Source organism: Catharus ustulatus, chromosome 6 (assembly GCF_009819885.2).
Source record: "Catharus ustulatus isolate bCatUst1 chromosome 6, bCatUst1.pri.v2, whole genome shotgun sequence".
NCBI lineage: Eukaryota > Metazoa > Chordata > Aves > Passeriformes > Turdidae > Catharus > Catharus ustulatus.
In genome coordinates, this window is record NC_046226.1 from 10973607 (window position 1) to 10989202 (window position 15596).

Below are 15596 nucleotides of genomic sequence, written 5' to 3' on the forward strand. Positions count from 1 at the left end.
CTGCACAGCACACAGGTCAAGTCTCTGGTTCACATGATGCAAGTGGTAGTGTCAAATGACAGACACCCAAAAGCCCAACTGCTCACCAGGATTCCCACTCCTGCCTGCTGTGACTGGGCAACAGGGCACTGGAACCAGCCACAAACCCTAGCAAGGATCAGCAAGGGTTAAGGCACATGGCATGTCCCAGGCATTCTGACCTGGCACACAGTCCTAGAAAATGATGTCTCATCCTCTAGAGACCTAGTCTAGTCCCCTTTTCCTCCCAAGGTGTGTCTTCAAGAAAAGTCTGCTGCATGAATAATTAGGAACAACTCTGCTTATAAATTACAGCAACTTAAGACAACCAAGTCTCTTCACCTCTGAAATCACCAAGCAGGAATCAAAAGATTATTGCAGTATTTTTGTCAACCTTTTCTTTGTTCTTAAACCAAGACCTATCAATCAATGCCATTCTTTTCCTTTCAGTTAGTCAAAGAGATCCTCAGCTTCAAATCTAACAAAATTTCAATTCTATCAGAATAGCAGAAGATATTCCTCAAATCAGAGAATCAGTCTACCTATCTACACTGCTGTCTGCCAAGTGCATCAAGAATATTTCTGCATTGCCAATTCCTGACAGAGTGCATCTGTGCTCTCTCTTAATAAACCCAGCCCTGAAATCTCAGCAGAGGTAAAAAAATAAGACAAGGTAGTACCTCATCTTCTATAATTAGAAGAAAGTATGTGAAAGCAAAGGTGTCAGAAACCAGTAAATAAAAAGAAAAAACCCAAAGCACTTCAAAAAGCTTATTATGAATAATTACTGCAAAACTGCCTTCTCAAGAATACCTACAAAATACTACTTAATTAATTTTAAAACACAGCTCATCTTTAACAAAAATAGTCCTCCCAGGAAATTCTGCACACAGCAGAGTTTAGAGGAATCTGGTAAATGAAACAGAATGCAACTTCAAGTATGGCTGGGCACTTCTTGAACTGAACCTTGAAATGAAGTGCTGTGCAACTAGAAATGACCATACCAGAAAACTGAAAACACAGTATCTCACTCCCACATGAAGTTCCTTCCACTCTAACTAAAGTAAGCCTTCTAAGCCTACATCCTAAACTCAGAAAAATCTATCTAACCTGTCTTTTATGGAAATTAATTAACTCTCATAAAACATTTCCTGCTCCTCCATTTTATCCCAGTGAACACAGCATACTATGAACACAGGTAAGGAAGAAATACTTTTTTTGCACTGCCTTAAACACCAATCAAACTCTAGAAATTAACACAGCATGTGACATTGTAAGAATATTTTACTGAACACTAAACTGCATGGAATATATTTATTCATGCACAGAATTCAACTTTTCACTAATCCTGAGTGAAATTTCCAGCATTCTAGACAATGTCTTCAGTTTTGTCTGAATCTACTGCTTCTTATTCAGGAAGGAGAAGGAAAACAAGAGAGTAACTCTTTTCATTTGCCTGTATTTTATTATTTATGAGAATATGAGGGAAAGAAAAACACTGTCCACTTATTTAATGAAGCAATAGCAGGTTTAACTTCAGTGTCTACACTGTACACTTTAGTGTTTAGATTTTATTATCTATGACCAACATCTTGGAGTTTGGGAAAAATGTGGGAGTTTTATTAAGATTTTTCTATTAGATGAAATGAAAACCCCAAAACCAAAAAAACCCCACCAATTTTGTAAATAGAATCTGGAATAAAGAAAAACTAAAAAATTTAAAAATCCTCTAAACCACTTTTGCTAGAATTTCTAGTTATACTAAAGTACATTCCAGTTTCTATGGCTCTAGCAAAAAAGCATTACTGAAGATGAGTTTCCAGGAGAAAGTCACAAACCCTTCACCCAGACTTGTCATAGTATTCATAATCATAACTTCACATTCACTGCCATATAAAGCATTTACCTTTATTAAGGTGTTCATGGGGGAAGCTGTGTCTTCCCTTACTGAAAACTGAGATTCACAAAACAGGTTTCCCAGTAATGTAACAAAGGAAGGAGCATGGTGCTTCCTCTTGCGGTAAGCACAGACTTTAGAAATGTGTTACTGGAAGCCAAGTCCACCTAAAACACAAATGCCTGCTGGTGTGTGACAGTATTCATTATTCCAACTGTCAAGTGTCATTAAAAGACTCTTACCTGGAACCTGCATGCAATTTCCTCGTTTCTCTCACAGTTTCTCCTAGTTTCTATGTCTTCTTTGTGATTACTTTGCCAGGTAACAAACTATGTTATTATTTTGTCTTGCCAACATTAAATGTTTTACTTGCTGCCTGCAGGTTTACACCAAGTGCAGTTCTGGAGGTTTCAGATCAATACATATCATTGACATATTGAGAAAAAGTCATCTCTACAGCCCTGGGTCAGACAGGATACTATTAAGGACCAAAAACACCAGGTCTCTTTGAAGGTTTCTCTTGTACCAGATTAAGAGAATTAACAAAAATCAATGAGGATGTTATCCCTCTACAACACACCTAATGTGGAGGTTGCAAAAGTAACTCAAATTTTTCTGATTGAATTTCACATCACTACCCAGAACCAAGTGTTTATCACTGTTACACAGCCAAAAAAGTTTCACACAAGTGATAGCAACCTTTCAAAGAAACTTGTACAGTACCACTGCTGCTGCTTCAGAAACACATTAAAACACATTCCACACCATCCACAAGGCCTTAAAGAGATGTGTCCTCAAATTTGGAACATGAAGTTGACAGTTTTAGTTGAAAATTCTTTTTGCATGCTTATCGCCTGAAGGCTTCTTTAGTTAATATTAATGAAATCATGTTCACTTCTACCAAATAAATACTTAATAAAGCAATCCTGTTTAATGTATTAATGGCAATCTAACCTTTAAACACGCATTTTTATTTCTGAAAATTCAAACCTGAAAGCCTCCAGGTGTTACACTAGAAACTAAGTGAGAATACTCAGATTTGTTGGAAAATTTATGCTCACAGAGAATTATTTGCTTATAAAGATTCACCTAGGCACAGTCTAGATATGCAGAATGAAAAGAATAATTTACAACTGGAGCAAATGCCAGATTTAGAAGGATTCAGAGGACACTCACTGATAGAGAAAGCAACTTAAGTCTCAAGAATAGAGCTTATAGGATCCTGCACTGCTAATGACACTTCAGAGGAAACAGTGCTGGTTCCCACTTTTTGCAAATAATTTGTATCTAGGCAATGGAGCTCCCAATATTACAGCAGCGGTTTGGATTTTTTTTCCCCACCAATTCTACAAAATTGCTACATGACTTTAAGACTTCATCCCTTTGTTTCTCCCTAAATTGTATAATAAGTAAAACATTGTTCACCTTTTATAGCATCCGTGGCCTGAGGTGTTCTACATCAGTAGGAACTATTATTTTAGGACTCTTCTAGTGAGATTTGTCACCACCCTAAACCCTCCTAGAAGTCTTCATAAAAAAAAATAACTTCCCCACACTTCTTAAGTGTCATAAGAGATTCTTTTTTTTACATCATACTTTCCAACTAAACTGTACACGGACGCTTTATTATCTTAGGTAGCAATTTCAGGACCCGAAAACACAAGGTACAATATTAAAGACAAACCTACATCTCTCTATATAAGGAGAACTACCACCTTAACATTGCAAATGGTTCTGAGAAGAATCCTTTCTTCAACCTGTTTCACACTGTTCTGGAAGTACTTTTATGGTTGGCTTTAGAAGATCCCAAATGAGTATCAAATTTAATCCAATTCAGAATATATATAAATGCACTTCCTGCAATATAGCATAAAGTCACAAAATACATTAAAAATGTTCTAATGTTGATCCATCAAGCCAGGCTCAAACCAGTTCCTGGAATTTTTTTCCATCATTATACAGCATCTACAATACACTAGTGAATAGGCAAGAGAAAAAAAAAGAGGTAGGGAGGAAGGTAGCGTCAAAGATTCTGTTAAGCATGACTCCTATTTCCTCTATACATCAGCTAAATTTACAAGCAATTATTTTGAGGCCAAGAGCAGCAAATTCTTAGTGTTATCCCAGAACAGTGAGTTCTACAGCTTAGACAGGTGTCAGAGTGTCAAAAAGTGGGTTGTCTTTGTCTTGGGGCTTTTAAAAACAATTTCCCATTTTTCAAGACATTTATCCAGGGGGAAAAAAGAAATCATTAAATTAGGTGTATGTAAACTCACGCTGCATTTTTAACTTTATATGGTTTTACTTCTTCACTAATTTATTCTCTGGGGTATAGACTGCACCAGAGTTATACTTATTCACTGACAGCTGTGCTGGTGATAGCTGTGATTAGTTACAGTAAAGGCTATTCCATTTTGGAACAAGGATGGCTTTTGTTATCAATCCAAGCAGCCTCTGTGTCCCAGTGAAATAAGGGACTTCAGTGCACTAACACAAGACACAGGGCTGGCAAGAGTTGTAATTAAGGCAAATCCATAATATCTTAAGTTCAGCTGAGAGAGGACAATCCTAAGTTTCACTTCCCACAAGAAAACTTTACATCTTTTATGACGTGTCATCACCCAGTTTTTTAAAATCATCTCCAGATAATTTCTTTTAAAGTGGCCTAAGCTGAATGTAAAAGGCACACAGATTGTCTCTTTTAGTACAAACTTCTTGTACTCATATATTTTCCTTTATAGAGGCCCCTTTTTTCTCTCATCTGCTCAGTTTTAGCAGTCATTTCAATCAAACCCTCCACTACCACATTCATGTTTTACTTCGATGCACAACTCAAAAATCAACACTACAGATGCCAGGAGAAAATATTGTAAAAATCTATTTTTCATCATACCAGTAGTGCAATGCTGAATTGGTAAAAGGATTGCACATGAAAGTTCAGACCAAGGTGGTCAAAATAAATACTCACAAAAGATTGTATTACATTTTTGACATAGAGAAGGAAATATGTGCATGACTAGAATTAAAACCAAAGGCAAAGATATTTCCAAGCACCTACTTCACAGTAAAGACTGCTTAGGTAAAATGTTCTCTTCTACCCCTATATTAATGTTTTAGGAGAAAAAAAAATTTTAAATGACAGTATCTTTAATAAATGTAGCAGCAATTTCTCTCCTAACCAGTACCTACCAAGTTTATGAAGTTTGGATTGAGTACAGCCCAGTTCAGCCATACACTCAAGCACAAGGCGAAAAAAACTTTTGAGAGAAAGTGTATCAAACTGCAATTCCAAACAAATCTCTTTCAGAGTTCATCCAGTGCTGTCAATTTTTCATGTTTGACAAACGTGAGAATTCTCCCAGCAGTCAAAAAATCTTACATTAAAAACAAAAGGAAGGATTTTACCATATCGGAGCCACAGAAAGCAGTGGCAGTGCCACCAAGGAACACGCCACAGATGCGAATAGAGTTTGAGACTACACACAAGTTACAAGCACTAGAAGTTGAAATGTGAGTGTCCAAACTCACAGTAACACAATTCCATGAAATACAGGTATTTTCTTAGGATCTAACCTTTAGAAAAGTTTCACCTTAAGAACAGGTTACAGGACCCTTTCCCATTTAAACACCTCTTTGGTACCACAGATGCTGCCAGAACAGCATAAAGGTTGGAATCCTCTACAGTTCTTGCCCAGCCTTGGTTCTTACTGCTTTTTCTAAGCCCTTCACTAGTTACCTGCCAGCAGGTAAACTCTGTATCAGTCTGGAAATTATATGTTCCTTCTCATGTAACAATTCTCCTTTACAGACAACTAAAGAGACTATAATATTAAAAACTGCGTTGTTAGCTTAAATAGGAGCTTTTAATTTCCAAAGCCCATGCAACAGCTTTCTTGATCAAATCTGTACACTTCTCTTCTTCCCACACCTCCCCAAATTTGGAAGACTCTCTGATTGCTTACATTTCCTTCGTTTTATCTGAATCTCATTTGATCCGCAGCTTGAGAAGAAAGAAGAATAGGCTTTCTCAATGCTCTGATAGGGTTCTCTTTACTCTTGCCAATAAAGGGAGCTTTGCTACAGTCTGCCTGGTTTCTTTCTTTGCCCTGAAGAAAGAAAAAGCTTGAGTTACATTACCTTCATTGAAAAACCCTGTAACAGGCTTCTCAGAATCTATCAACTTACTTTGTTAGTGTCATTAACCATCAAACTAATTCTTAATGATGAATTTTAAAAATAACCTAAATGTAAGATAAATAACAAAGAACACTACACAAAACATATCAATACGAGTTTTAAGCTATTGTTTTCTTCTCCTCCACTATTGCTCACAAAGGACTCTCAATAAAACAGCATTAAAGGAGGACAGGCACAGTTAAAATCACAGCCAGTATTTTTTGCTTTCACTCTCACACAAAAACTTCACCCATATTCACTGTCAGTCATTACAGATTGTATAAAATCTTCAAAGCAGTGTTATTTTCTCTGAAAATCAGATAAATTTCGTTTGAAAACACCAGCTCAATTCCGGGAAGGTTGTTAAGTGTTCTGCAAAGTGTTTCTTAAAAAAAACCCCACCCCACGACAACATTCCAAGAGGTCATTAGAAGTAAGTAACTTAGTTTGGGGAAGTTTGTTTAATCCTGGAATTTTTACAAGCACAGAGAAAAAGAAGAAAACAATCCAAAAGTGTAATTAATACAAACCTTCACCAATCTCGATGTGCATTCTCAATGCCCAGGTCACCACTACAGAAAACCTGACATCCCCACAGCCCCTCTCATCTTTACCCATCAAGGCCAACTTTTTGTGAGCGCGCAGCAGTAACCTCACCTGGCCAGGCACAGCACAGAGCCAAAGCACACAGCACAGGAACTGCAGCTGCTCAGGTCTTGCCAGTGACCCCTGCACCCACCTAGCCCAGGGTCAGCAGCGCGGTGGCCAAGCCAGGTGGCTACTCCGTGGTGCCGGGGCAGCGGCGCTGGCGGGTGGCGCTGAGCGGAGCGCGGCTGGGCAGCGTGCTCCGTGCTCTCATCCTGCACACCATGCTGCAGACACGGCCTCAGCGGTCACTCACAGCTGGCTACGAAAGGTCACACAGTCACAGAAATGCTCACTGACCCCACACACCTGGGCTGTCACTGCCACAGCTGGACTGCGGGGCTTTGGAGCGCCAGACGGAGACGGAATGCCACAAACTTCCACAGCTATAAAACAGGGGGGTTTGTGGCTTTCTGATTTTTATCTCAGTCATGCGCTACAATTCACCCTTGGTCCTCAGGAAGTGGAAAGGAAAGGCTACTGCTGCTAACTAAGCAGCAGCAATGCTCCTTTGGACCATAATCACAGTAAGTAACATGCTAATGAGCGGTTACAGATTCTAACAAAACACACAGAGACCAGTGAAAGCCCAATCTGGCTCATTCTAGAAACACACTACCTGGAAAAACAGCCCAGCACTGAGATTTATAGAAAACTCCAGGAATAAATGCTTACTCAAACAAAAAGGAGATCTGCAACCGTACACTTTCCCCACCAAAACAGTATATAAATTACAAGTCAGCCCATTATACCTACAGATGTCATGAAAGTAGTACAAATTTCTGTACTAAACATTTACATATTAACTCAGCAAAAAACTGAGGCTCTAAAACTCTTAGCTCCCATTCTGACTTCAGACACCAATTATATCAATGACCCTGGGCCATTACATGGCCCAGAATATACTCCTTCATATTCTTAGGTATAAATCCAAATTTAGTGCAGGGAGTTTTGCACTTTCAGCCTCTCCTTTCCCTCCCAAGACACCAACCAACCCCTTCCAAACCACAGTGAATTAAGGTGGCTTCAAAGTTTCATTCTTACTAAACAAGTGCACTCCATAGCTGAACAGCAGCATTATGACAGTGCTACGCCCTTAAAAATCTGGTATAAGAAAAAAAAATCCAAATATATTGGTAAGACATAGAAAGGATTGGGGATTTAGCTCCTAAGATTAACATTAGAGATTAACATTAAGATTAAAAAGAGGAACATTCTCAGAACAATTGAAAATAATTGATCTTGAAAATAATTCCACATTATATTGGAAAAACAAAGTGAAAACTGACTAAAAAAAAAAAATCTTTTAATACTAATGAAGTACACATGACTGTTTCTCAACTTGAACACACTAGATATTTCAGGGAAATTATTACAAAGAATTTCAATGAATTACAAGCAATAAAAAAGGCAATCAAAACTTTTACTTTCCAACAAGCAGTTATTGTTGCATGCTACAACATACAGAAATTACTTCCATTATCTTTTATATGTTAGTCAACAAAAGTACCTTACCTTATTCTCCACTGTCTGAGCACAGAGGATTAAAAACAAAGTATTAGGCAGAAACTGCAGGTGTTCTGTATCAAGAAGAAACCCAAACCACTGCATCAATAAGCTCAGTGGCTGTCCAGCATGCCATGCACACTCTAGGGACATTTAATGAAAACTTATCCACATCCTTTTATTTTTTGCAAGCTTCCAGATTTCCCAAGTGGAAACCCAAAGGCAGCCGTTCATTACCTCCTCCAAAATGCAGATCTCAGCAACACCACCCTGCAAGAGGAGCCACCACAGCTTGATTTTCCCTCCTAGTAATTCCCTCCTTGCCAGCTACTGCACTGCAGTCTTTCTGAGAGCTGTGCAAAATGCAATTGGGGAGGGCTGAAAGAGCCCAGCAAAGAAACACAGCTACAGGAAAGTTCTGTCACATCATCTCATGACTTCCTAGTCGTGGGCTGACAGGCATAAACTGCACAGTTTGGTGGGATCTCTTAGCATTTTCTCTGCTGCTCCTCCCCTCATGTTCCTGCCTACTTTTTATTTCATTTTTCACAGGATAACTTCAGGATAGTACTTTGTGGTAAAACTAGAGGGAATAAGAGGGAAATAATAAACAATTTTGATATAATAAAGCTACCTTCAATTCTCATAACCATAATATTTTAAGAGATTAAAACCAAAATGTCTTTTAAGGTTTAGGATGTTTTGGTGTTTTCTCAGTTCAGGGAAGGGGCAGATACTGGTGGATTTTTTTTCTGCTTTTGTTGCTTAAATTGGGGAGTTTAGTCAATTAACTACTTAGCACTTGGATGCTTTCCCTATACAATTAAAACAGACTTGATTACACAACAGCAGTATTTGTGAGACAAGTGCCCAGCAGGGGCATTTGTAATTATTCCCCAAGTGTTCCACAACAGCAGCAAAAGAATACATTCAAATATTAAAGAAGCTTTCACAGAAGGCATGGGGTTGGAAGAGACATCTGGAGACCATCCAGGCCAGCCCCTCTGCCCAACACAGCCACCCATCAGATTTTGAGTATTTGTGGAGAGTGATCCTACCACCATGCTGGGCAGCCTGTTGCAGTGTTTGAGCACATCCCCAGTCAAAAGCTTTTCTTGTATTCAGATGGAATTTTATCCTTTTTTTTCTTAATTTATGCCCACTGCTTCTCTGGACACCAGAAGTCTAATCTATAATTTGAGTTACCTCCATCTCTCCACTCTCCACAGCTGTGTTTAAGTGCAGAGGGAGCAGAAATGAGCCCTCAGTGTCAATCAGCCAGTTGTTGGCTCATTTCAAACAATAGGTTCATCACTGCTTTCCACCCCTCCTTCCTTCTGCATCCTGCAGAGCCAGGCTCAAGGCCAGATCTTAGCTCATGGCAGCTGCCTACCATCAGCAACCTATTATTCCTGGAGATCCAGGTCCTCCTTGGGGGAGCATCCTGCCCATCTCCTCTGCTTCAGACTCACTGAGGAACACTGAGCACAGGCTGGCAATGGCATGGAAAGCTCAGAAACCTCCTGAACAGCCCTCTGGCACCTCCCCACCTTCTGTGCAGCCCCCAGGAGAGGAGCAGTAGCCAGCAATCAGAGCGTGTTATATGGGGATGAGCAGAAAGGAAATGGGAGAGGTTAGCGGTAGCTGCGTCCTTCGGGGGTTTGGCTCAAAGCTGTGCAAGGGCTGGCTGGTTTTAGGAGCATGTTTCAAAGGCTTTCCTTTCCCTGAAAAGGCCAACATAATGGGCAACACAGGTACAGACTCAGATACAATGAACACAACCACTGCCCACTCCCTACCAACAGGTGGGAGGAAGATTAATTTCTCAAAGCTGTGCACAATTCCTCTGCTTGCTCTTCACAGGGGCTCCTGAGCTCCCATGCACTGAAACAGTGATTTTACAATTCTTCTTCTAACATGGCATAGGTAACATTAACATTCCTGTGGTGGACAATATATATCCAGTTTAGGCTCCCAAACACAGTTTTAGTTTGTTTTATTCTAAATTTTTATCTATTGAAAATAATTCACCACCGAGGATCATCTTCAGCTTCAAGTCCCTTCCTTGGTTTCAGACCACAAGATATACAACATCCCAAAAACATGATCACAAATTTGGAAAGAGGAAAGAGAAGCCTGTTGGCTTTGAAACAAGAACAAAATCAGAAAAGCTATCAGAGACCTTCTGCATAACTTAAAGCACTTCTGTATATTTCTATTCTCCTTTGCTGAGGAACAGATCCCCCCCTTACCTGGGCACCTACCAAGTTCCCATCTCTTCATATGTATTACCTTGTATAATAGGACTCCAGTCTTAAGCTGGGAACTGTCAAAAGTGAAAAAATAACTAGAAAGGAGGAACACAAAAACAATTATATCTTGGTAAAGTTGGGGAGAAGGACCAAAAATAGCCCTTTCTCCTAAAAACCAAACATAAATGGTAAAATAAGATCTTGAAATTTTTTTTGTTTGTTTCTGCAGTTAGTTTAAGACCAGCACCTCAACACTTCTTAACCTGTTTTGCTTCAGGACAGTGAAAATTGCTTCAAGGCAGCCATGTGTAGCCTAGTTGTTTTCTGGCAGGCATTCACATACCAGCACAGAGGCACACAACGTTTCTTCAGAAAACACCAACAAACACCTAGCACAAACCTAGAAGACATGGCCAAGGGAAAAAAAAAAAAATCTTACAGCAAGATAGCAAGTCTGCTTCATGAATTGTTCATGGTCTTGTGTGGGAGAGTAAAAGAGAAAGAGAGAAGGCCAAAAGAATGCCCAGTTATTCCAGCAGACTACTTCCTTTTCCTGAACCCTTCAGATGCTACTTCCAGATCATAACTTAAAAAGGATTTGTTGTACTGTTATGTGAACCTACAAAAAGAACTTATTGTGACAAGTACACGAACTTTTGTACATAAATACCATCATTAATTCACATAATTTATTAGCAACAAGAAGTTTAGTTGCTTAGTGCTTAACATATGGTCTAGTAATACTGTAGCAAAAAGCTTAAATTTTATCCCTTTCCATAGAGAACTTTAAAGGAGTCTCTTTACCTTCCAGCTTTATAAAGCTGTACCTGTTCTGATGAAAAAGGCACAGAGTAGTCCCAGAGCATCACCTGCTGCTCCTCTACGCAGACACAACCCCCGTCACTCACCTGAAGGACTGACGAATTTCCTATGTTCATGTCAAGAAGTTGAAAGGAGCACGTTTCACTTCTTTTATCCATTCCTAATTTAAAGCTTAAACTGAAGGCAAAAAGGACTAACTTTTTTTTTTCAGAAGTATAATTTCTTTTTAAACTCCAGCAAAGGTAGAGTGGAACAAGGAAGGAAAGCACAACCCCAAACATATTTAAGGTACTGTTCTAAAGGATTCAGGATATTTTCTCCTCTTGCAACTAAGGTTAAATGCAGTTTTCCAAATTAGGCTGGGGCTAACTGAGGAAGCTGGTTTTAATCATATTTTTAATCTCTTTGAAATCAAGCATCTGAGAGGAAGATTTGTTTTTGTGAAACAGAGATAATAATTTGCTTACCTTCCTTGCAAATACAACTGATGAAACAAAAAAACCAAACCTCAACTTAAGCATGCAACTTAAGTCCATCAGGCAGAATGCAGAACTTGCCAAACAATCCATTCTGATTGTGTGCAAAACACACAATGAGATAGAACAATGCTACAAGAGGGTTTATTTACAGAAATGAGAATGAAACTTGTTTTGACTTTTGAGGTATCACCTTCATTCATAACTAAACCAAGCCCAGGCACTGAAGACGACTTGTTAAATTCATATCATCAACTTAAAGATGTGAAAACGCAAAGGAGAACAAGGTACTTCACAGTGTCATGCAATGATACTGACACTAAAAAAAAAAAAAAAATCCCACCAAAAAAACCCCAACTCACACAACTGTCACGAGGTTTCTCAACATACATATTAAAAACATACACAGCAGAAGAATTGTTCCTACCTACCTGTTTACATGAAAAAAATTCACAACACAAACCCCAGTGACACACAAGACTGCAGTCTGTGCTTCCGATAGATTAATATATTGTTTCCCACTGCTGAGAGCTGGTCTTGATTCAGTTAAAGCCTAAGCACTTAGGCTTTCCTGCTGGGAAACAAACAAGTCAAGTCGGTTTCAAGCATCTCCTATTAATATACAGAAACAATTCTCACAAGCCTGAAGGCAAAAAAAGAAAAATAGTAGGTAAAGGCTGCCCTAAAGTGTAACAAACTACAGCAAATCAAAAAGCTGTACTGAAACCTACTAGGTCACTACAAAACTCATTGCAAAAGTCTGTTTACTTCATGGAGGAAGTCACCACTACCATCAGTGAGTCAATATCTACAAGAATGTTTTACATAATGGGAAAATTTTTATTGGGCAGAGGTTCACAGTGTTCTTTCTTTCCAGAAACTGCAGATATAAAGATACTTCTGTTAACCTAAACCAAAACCAAGAAAAGAAACTATCTGAGATGCACGCTCCATTTCACAACACAGCTCTAATTTTACTGGCTACTGTTCTTCAACCTTCTCCGCATAGGAAAGACCTACACTCTGATATTAAAGGATGGAAATGCGAAAAGTGGAAACAGAGGTAGCTGTTACTACCACCAAATGGTATTAAAACATATTAGTCAGCATAAAATTTTGGTTAGCACATTGTTGCCATTTCTGAGCTGTGATACTAAGAACTGAAGTAGTTTAAGGAATCAGTTTTATTCTTGTAGAAAATTAGTGAGACAGTCAGAACGTATTTACAAGAAAGCATGATACCATCTTAGTTCTTCCATTGTCACTTTACTTTTAAAAGCTAGTAAGAGAGCCAAGAATCGTAAGTCAGTAATGAACTGAAAGGAGTTCCTTCCTTCTTTTAACAAGGAAAACATGCTGCAACACCATTACAGCATAAAATCCAGTTTACTCAAAGTAAAGTACCTTGAATGAAGGAATCCTTCTCAGTTTTCAGAAGGCTGACAACAGTTTAAGGAATATATTTAAAAACCAAAGAGTAAATTCAAAACACAGCACAGGCTATATATTTCTCTTAATCTGCTAAAAATTACCAATTAAAAAAGGCAAATTTTATTTTAGTTGCTGCTTTTAAAGTATTTTGAATGATATTTAACAGTAAGCACTTTCATCACACAACTTTTTGAAAGTTGAAATTGAATAAATATTTTGAATTAATGTCATGGATCATATATGCACAAGCATCAAGATTAGAGCTCTAAAAGAGACTTTAAATTAAGAAACTGCCCATAAACTAAAGCTTATGTGTTAAATTTCAAAAGCACAGAGACCACATTTGTTTTAGTACTTAAGTAGTATAATTCTATTACCATGACAGTGCAACACAACTTTCCTAGCAGGCCACAAAGCACTCAGGGGGACACACAACCAGAAGCTCAAATTCAGAAAGTTAAGTTCATATTCAGCCAACCCTTAGTGCTGGTGCTCCATAATGCACTATATGAACAACTTTTTCTGTTGTTCTCATTTTTTATCTGCTTTTGGTGATGCAAATCCTTTCTAAAGCATTCTATCCTACTGAAACATTCTCATGTCCCCACAGTGTATCAATACATCCCATCTCACTTTTCTTCTGACAGACAATTTACCTATGTATTTGCCAGCAAAAGCCACTTTGATGGAAACAGAAGAATGAATGAAAAAGGTCTTCTGACTCAAGAAACTATGTGCTTCTTTTAAATTAAACCTAGTGATGGGGGCTGCCTCCACTGCACAACAGAACCAACCTTCAAATATGGAGAAAGACAAAAAAGCACATGCAGAACAGAAAACAAAAAGCATGTTTCTGTCTGTTATCTGCTGATGCACTCATTAATCTGAAGTCCTAAATTCTATGCCTGGAACATACAGGCCAGGACCAGCAATGCAGCTGCACTGCTCAAGTAAAAGGCAACATCTCCTGGTCATAATTACCAAGGCATTCTCTTGGGTCCTCAGCACAGTTCCCAATGTGTCCATGTTTCCACCAGTTCACATGGAAAGCAAACAGCAGCACAGCTCTGTATCCTGGGATAGTGAACACTGCTCCTCACCTGCAACTGGACTCTTCTGGTCAGCCTTGACAGTGCTGTACTTCCATGGAGCTCACCTTCTTCATCCACACACGGATATAAATCCTCACCCGCCATGAACTGGCAGGCTGCATTCCTGATTTGCCTTACTAAGAAACTACAGCCTTAAAAAAAATACTGGTTTTGTGGTCTGCCTCGGGTCTTCCACTCAAATCTCAAGAGCAAGCACAGCTCTTCCTACAATGTTAAACATCTGGAAATCATGCTGGAGCAAGCCCAATCTGCTACTTTGCAAGATGGCCCTACAGAGCTCAGAATGCTTGGAGCTACTCTTACAAACGAAGGTAACACCATAAAACCCATTGCCTCGATTCAGATAGGAACATAATGGCAGAGAAGCTTCACTAATTCTGTTCTAATGCTGTATCTCCACATGGTACAGGGAAGAATTTCAGTGCAGTAATCCAAAACACAAAAGTCAGTGTAAATTAGGAAAAAAACTCCAAATGAAACAAAGTAACCACACCAGAAATAAAATACCAATAAAAAACCCAGACCAGAGATAAAGGATGAATTAGAAAAGGAAGTCTTTGCAGCAGCAACAAGCAGCTGTGCTCCAGCCTTTAGTCCAGCCCCTGACCTAGGCCTCTGGTGAATGAGGAAAAGCAGACATGAAGGCAGCCAGGACACCACTCCACACCTGAAAGATTCCTGTTTCTGTAATGGAGACTTGTGCCTTTCTCTGCCCACAAAGTCTCCTGGATGACAGATTGGCTTGCCAGACTCCACAGCTCCAGCCCAACTATCCACAAGTCTGAGTACACACTGGAGACAACCCTGAGCCTCCTGTGTAAAGACAACCATCAGAAACAATTACACCTGGGCAAACTGCAGGCAGTGGTTACTGATTTAACACATGTAACACTCCATCTATTTTCCCTGTGCATTTCTTCCTCGTTTGGTATCGGCAGTAGATCAGTTTTATCAGTTAATATAATGCTGAAAATTCATCAGCCTGATTTCAAGTCTCATACTGCCTGCTTTTCCAAAGTTAGTTTGGATTGTCCAACTGGTTCTGCCACAGTCATAGCAAAGCTGAGATACTGTCAAAGAGGACTGATTGACCACAGTGGGTACCTGCAGAAAGAATGACCTCAAGCCACCACTTACCTTAGTGAAAACAGATGAATGCCCTACATCATCTTAGAACAATGGAAGCTGAACTCTTCTGTATTAATTTACAGTCATTATATACTAACCTCTTTACTTTTGATGTGAACATCTGGATAAGGAG

At 39.1% G+C, this 15596-nt stretch overlaps 1 protein-coding gene across 15 annotated transcripts in view; it reads right to left on the reverse strand.

Annotated features, from left to right (window-relative positions):
• The window catches only part of TRAF3 (TNF receptor associated factor 3), a 69675-nt gene that overhangs the window by 42735 nt on the left and 11344 nt on the right, over positions 1-15596 (reverse strand). For 5 of the 15 annotated variants that reach the window (XM_033062328.2, XM_033062338.2, XM_033062337.2 and 2 more), the window contains 2 exons: positions 6749-12366; positions 5878-6021 (listed from right to left, as the gene is read on the reverse strand). The exons of 3 other annotated variants lie outside the window; for them this stretch is intronic. The gene's annotated coding sequence lies outside the window, so the exon portion shown is untranslated. The remainder of the gene's footprint in view (positions 1-5877; positions 6022-6748; positions 12367-15596) is intronic. 7 more of the 15 variants (XM_033062327.2, XM_033062329.2, XM_033062333.2 and 4 more) reach the window with 5 other exon arrangements.